The 6,000-nt window shown below is 43.9% G+C and overlaps 1 long non-coding RNA gene across 1 annotated transcript; it reads left to right on the forward strand.

The window, feature by feature from the left end:
* The first annotated feature begins 2,619 nt into the window (after positions 1 to 2,619).
* LOC311628764 lies at positions 2,620 to 4,748 on the forward strand. Its single transcript, XR_014796066.1, has 4 exons — positions 2,620 to 2,668; positions 3,528 to 3,642; positions 4,228 to 4,353; positions 4,439 to 4,748. It is a non-coding gene; the product is annotated as an uncharacterized lncRNA (long non-coding RNA).
* The last annotated feature ends 1,252 nt before the right edge of the window (positions 4,749 to 6,000 follow it).

Consider the following 6,000-nt stretch of genomic DNA (forward strand, 5'->3'; position numbering starts at 1 on the left):
AAAATAAATCACAATGTCATGGGAGTGTATTCCGTGCCTGTCAAGTGCACGGGGCTACAGTGACAATCAATTAAATGAGAACATTCACTGGGAACATTCTGAAGCCTGAAATTTTCTGCCAGTGATCACTGAAGACCAGACTAGACCTCTACTATCCATCCACAGCTGCACCACAGGCAGTGGGGGAGGTGGTGGCTCCATAGGTGACCATCCCTGACCTGGGAGGTTGAAGGAGAACCTACAACTGCCCCTCGGAATGCTTCCTATGCTTAGAGGAGGAAACTTACAAATGATTCCAAGTGACATATGGAATAGGGAGGAAAATGAAATTGGGTTGGGATAGAAGTGGGAGGGATCACCTGAGGTCCATTTGCCCTCCTTATAAGACTGTCCTAAGGGTCTGGTCTCTTATGATGTTCTTGTTGCTATTTAGCTGTGTCTGTGATGTTTCTATATGTATAATTTGGATGATTTTGTTTTGTTTTGTTTTGTTTTGTTTCGTTTCGTTTTGTTTTTCTCATTCTGGGAGCCCCCTTCCTTATTTCCAGGAGTGTCCATAGGGCTCCTAGAGAGAGCATGGGATTTGCAGTTAGAGAAAGCCAGCATTATATTCTGGATTCCTCATTACCAAGTAGTATGACCTTGAAAATGTTGCTTCCTCTTTCTGAACCCCTGTTTCATCAACTATGAAGACAATCCATCCTCATTAAAGCATCATGAGCATTTTAATGAGACTGTACACCTCCCACAACCATCCCATTCCCCACCCTTTGTAAAAATAGCTCGCTTCCAAATGAGATGTTTAAAGTCTTGAGGCAGCCTATTGTCATTTCCAAGAGATGAATCTTGGCAGGCTGGTGCCTGATTATTTTTAAACTCTGCTAACATATATATAGATGGTACGGGGGCGTGTACCCCTCACTTCTTTTAGAACAAGTTCCCACAGGTCTGAGGATGTTTAAAGCAGAAATGTATTTAAATGCAGGCATAGGTCATAGAAGGACAAGAGTCTCAAATGGAGCGAAACGAAGGATGGTTCAATGAGGAGGTAGCCGGGAACCCGCACGTGTCCTGGGCTTTCTCTCCATTGTGTGTTCTCTGGGAGGTCTGTGCCAGGAGAGTCAGAGAAGCCGAGTGTTCCTGTCACTCACCTGAAAGTTCCAGGTACGGGATGAAGCATTTGCTGTTTGCCAGAGAACATTTTCACTTCAGCTACTGTGAACCTGGGGCCACCATAAGATGTTCGAGTTCTTTGGACCACACTCTGCATCATTCATTTAATGAAGCCCTCGCTCCTTACAGGGAAGAGGGTTAGAGAGGTAGGGGTATGTGCCCACATGTAAGCAGCTGGTATATGGCAGAACCAGGAATTAAAAAGCCCAGTTAACTTACATGATTTCCCCAGCCACCTTGAAGTCCAACAGGATGGCCTGCAGGAAGTGGGTGTTCTACTAAGTTCAGCATCCTGCTAATTGCTTAAGGAAGGAGACAGGTTTGGAGGATTTAGCCATCAGCAGTCGTTGCCCTGGGAGGGGTGGAATTAAGGCTTCCCACTAAATTTCTGCTGACTCACCCTCTTACTGCTCCCTGCACAGCTTCCATTGTCATAAGAGGTAAAAGGAGGGGCTCTTATTACCACCAGGTGGATAGGAAAGTCCTAGTTCCCTATTCAGTCTTTTCTGAAACCACCAGGGCAGTTAGGCATCTCATTACAACCTGGTGAGGGTAGAAGACTATCCTTTCCAACCACTTGTCTGATGGGGGTGCTGGTGTGGAATAGGGTAGTTGTTATTTTGCCGGAGTAGAGTAGTTGTTGCCTAAATGTATCCTGTCTTGTAGGCTGGAGAGAACAGTCATTTTTAGAGCTCTTTTGTCTGTTTTCATTGGCAATTCTGGGTTGCTGGCTTCTCCAGCTCCTAATTTAGGGGTATGTCAAGCAAAAAAGAAAGCTCGTGGGACTCACTCTTAAATCACGAACTGGGTCCCAAGGACCTCAGCCAGTCTGCCCTCTCCTGTCTGATTCTGAACTTTCTTGTTTGTCTTACACATGATGTCCAGCTCTTCCTGTACTTTCACTGATCACTTTTCTAACGTTTAATGCACATGGAATCTATGCTAGCAAAGGGAGCTGCTGAACCACTATTTGGACAAACATCAAATGAACTTATGAAGAACCATTTAAAAAAATCCCTTTGCCTGTTGGCTACAATTGCACTGAATTTTGTATATTTGTTTGAAGATTGAACCTTGTTGGTGTGAGTGAGGAAACTGAATCTAAGACTAGACAATGCATTTTTACTATCCCTGAGGTCTAACACAATTTACATTCAAACAGCTTTTTTAGGTTAAAAAATATTTTTATGTGTATCAATCATATCAGATGCTCTGTGCCCACTGCTTTGCAGGTAGCATCTCATTGAGCTCTCTCAAGAACCACGTGCAATAAATATTTTTATTCGACCAACAAACAATGAGCTACCTTGCCTATGGTCACATGCTAATTAGCAACTGAGTTTGGGTCATAAGTTAAGTTTCCTGATTTATATTCAATTTTTCATTCCTTATGTGTTCCAGAGCCTGAATGATTTTCCTCAGAGGATGATGGATTGCTTAGAACCTGCCAAAATTAGATAAATAGAGCACCGTGACTGGATATCCATCACTGGGGGTATGGAAATGCTTCGCTGAGATGTAGCTGCAACATTCTCTTTGTAATATATTTGTTACAGTGCGTTTTTTTAAAATAAATGTGTCAGCTCTCTTCCCACTGGAGGAGAGAAACAGCAAGCATAGACAACTCAAGTCATGGAACTATAAGCAAAACAACATTTTAAATAATTCCTCGGATAGCATCACATTTTTCCCTTTATGACAGAGTATTATGATTGCCTTAAATGGTTTGAGCTCAAAAGAGAAGAAAAATACTTGCCCTTGGCGCCCTCCCCCCCCCCACTTTTTTATTTTTATTTTATTTTTATTTATTTTATTTTTTGCCAAGTGAAGTCCCAACTCACATCTCCTTTAAGAACCACCTTTCCAAAGCAGGTGAATTCAATTTGGATGGGTTTAATGAGACAGTAATTGAAGTGTTTCTGAGATAGTGTACGTCTTTATTCCCAAATATGTTCAAGCAGAAGCAATTTGAAAGTAAGGACCACGAGCTGATGTCTCGTGACTCACGGAAGTTGTGGAAATAATTCTCAAGAAAAACTTCATGACAAGTCAACAATGAAGCTGGTGTTTGAGGAATGGGGGGAGGTAGAGGAGGAGGAGGAGCCTGAGGTGCGGACTTGGGTCTGGGGAACAGGCTGGGACTCAGGCAGGAGGGCCCTGGGCACGAGATTCCTGGACTTGGCTCTCGTGGCAGCCACAGCTGCTCAGCTGGGTGTCCGTGTTCTGGAGTCTCCCAACTCGGGCCTGGCACTCCGTGCAGAGGCAGAAGGGACCTTCTGGGAGGGAAAGAGTTATCTATTCCTGTCTCACAATTTACTCCTAAACCCACAATCACATCTTCTATCATCTCACAGGAGTTGCGATCAAGGTGTCAGGCCTGGGACCTCAGTCCTCCTCAAGGTTCAGCCTGGAAAAGGTCTGTGTGAAGCACACTGAGGTGGTGTTGGCAGGGGATTAGTTCACCCAAAGGTGAGTAAAGAGGTAATGAGGGCCTGGCTGGCATGACTCAGTGCTCGAGCAGAACCCAGAGGTCACAGTTCCATTCCCAGTTAGGGCACATGCCTGGGTTGAAGGCTCAATCCCCAGTAGGGGGCATGCAGGGGGCAGCTGATCAATGACTCTCTCTCATCATTGGTGTTTCTATCTCTCTCTTCCTCTCCCTTCCTCTCTAAAATCAATAAAAATATATATATATTTAAGGAAGATAATTAGATAGAAATAATATTTGAAGAGATAATAAATGAGGTTTTCTAAAACATAAAAGACACTAACTTATGGATCTAAGAAGTACTGTAAACTCTTAACAGGATTTGTTTTTTAAAGAGCAGACATACCCAGGCACCTACAACAAGGCACATGACTTTGAAATAAACAACTATAAGACTAACACCTGACATCTCCAAGGAAATAAGAAATCCAGAGAATAATCGATTTTAGTAGATTTAGTATGATTAGTATGAAAAGAAAAGAAAAGCCAACCTAGAAGTCTGTGCACAGAGAAAAAAAAATTCTTAGAAATAAAATCAAAACGGATTGCTGAAAATATATTTTCAGGAAAAAAACAAAATCCGAGAGAGTTTATTGCCAGAAAGCATGCACGCAAGGGAATTTTCAGACAGAGGAAACCGATCCCAGAGAGACACATGAAGAGTCGGACAGGAATGGGGATGCAATCAAAAGGTATTCATGTGGGCAAATAAGATTGTGGGTAAGTAAATACTGACTGTGCGAACAGAAATGACAATGTCTTATTTTACAAACACAGAGAATAACAATGGCTTGACAGCGATACAGAAAAGATGGGCAAAGAGGTAAGTGGCATTGAAGTGTTCCAGGGAACTTTAAAGAGTAAACATTTCTGTTAGACTTTGTTAAATCGCATGTTGTAGGTTCTAGGATAACCACAGAAAGACTCGTGAAAAGACAGGATAGCTAATGGGAGTAACACTGGGTGATAACAGAGGGGAAAGGTGGCTGTCCTTCAGTCTCTAAGACTTAGAGCCTAAGTGGTCTATCTACTCAGGAAAACCCTTGGAGGGACTGAGCGTGACATGAAAAATCCTTGGTTTGGTCCGGATGGCAGAGAAATGAGGAAACAGGTATAGCCTTTATTCCATACACAGACATTCGTGAACTTAGCCCTGGAAGTTAAAGGTATTCAAATGAGCCCTACACAGAGGAATGGGAAAACACGGCGAGAGGCCAGCGCCAGGTGGGACGTGAGCAGGGAGTGAGATTTCCTGGTGGTGATTGGGTTGCCTCCAAACCCTCAATCAATCGTGGAGCTCACAAGCCCAGGTGACAGGTGATGCGGGGGAAGGCCTCACCTGAGCGCAGCGGGAGGCGTCAGGCAGTGAAGAGGGGCTGAGAGTTTAGCCAGAGCTCACATTCCCAGCAAGCAGGCTCCCGAGAACAAACCCCTCTGGGAATTTCGGTGAAATCTTTATGATTGATCGGCTCATGTACTTGTCTGTGGGATGAAGGGGAGGCTGGACTTCCCAGGGTGCTTGGGTGGTAAGCATTTTATCTGGAGATTCAAGTTCCCTAGAGAACTGGAGTGTCGGGGCGGGGGGGGGGGGGGGGGGGGGGGAGTGCTGGCTGTGCATGTGACGTGTTCCTGCCCATGGTAGCCTTGGGTAAGTCGAAGGTGACCAGACGTCCCGCTTTTTTAACAATTTGTCTCACATCTCTTAGCGTTTTAAAAAAGTTCTGATTTTTTCGGGACATTTTTTCTTTCTTTCTTTCTTTCTTTCTTTCTTTCTTTCTTTCTTTCTTTCTTTTCTTTCTTTCTTTCTTTCTTTCTTTCTTTCTTTCTTTCTTTCTTCTTTCTTTAAATAAATCTTTATTGTTCAGATTATTACAAATGTTCCTCTTTCCCCCCCTTCCCACTCCATTGCTCCCCTCCTCCAGGTTCCCACCCCACAAAATCGAGACTTTTAAAATATATATATATATCAATATTTTATTGATTTTTTACAGAGAGGAAGGGAGAGGGATAGAAAGTCAGAAACATCGATGAGAGAGAAACATGGATCAGCCACCTCTTGCCCAACCCCTACCAGGGATGTGCCCGCAACCAAGATACATGCCCTTAACCAGAATCGAACCCGGGACCCTTGAGTCTGCAGGCCGACACTCTATCCACTGAGCCAAACCAGTTTCGGCAAAATCAGGACTTTTTTAAAATGCCGTGGGATGCGGGACAAATTGTTAAAAAGCGGGACTGTCCTGCCAAAATGGGATGTCTGGTCACCTTAGTAATTCCTACTATTCCCATTGCAGCATCCATAGATCAGGTGTTTCCATTCAATCCCTCCTCTGGCCCCT

Source organism: Pipistrellus hanaki (assembly GCF_964339955.1).
Source record: "Pipistrellus hanaki genome assembly, chromosome: 10".
Taxonomy (NCBI): Eukaryota; Metazoa; Chordata; class Mammalia; order Chiroptera; family Vespertilionidae; genus Pipistrellus; species Pipistrellus hanaki.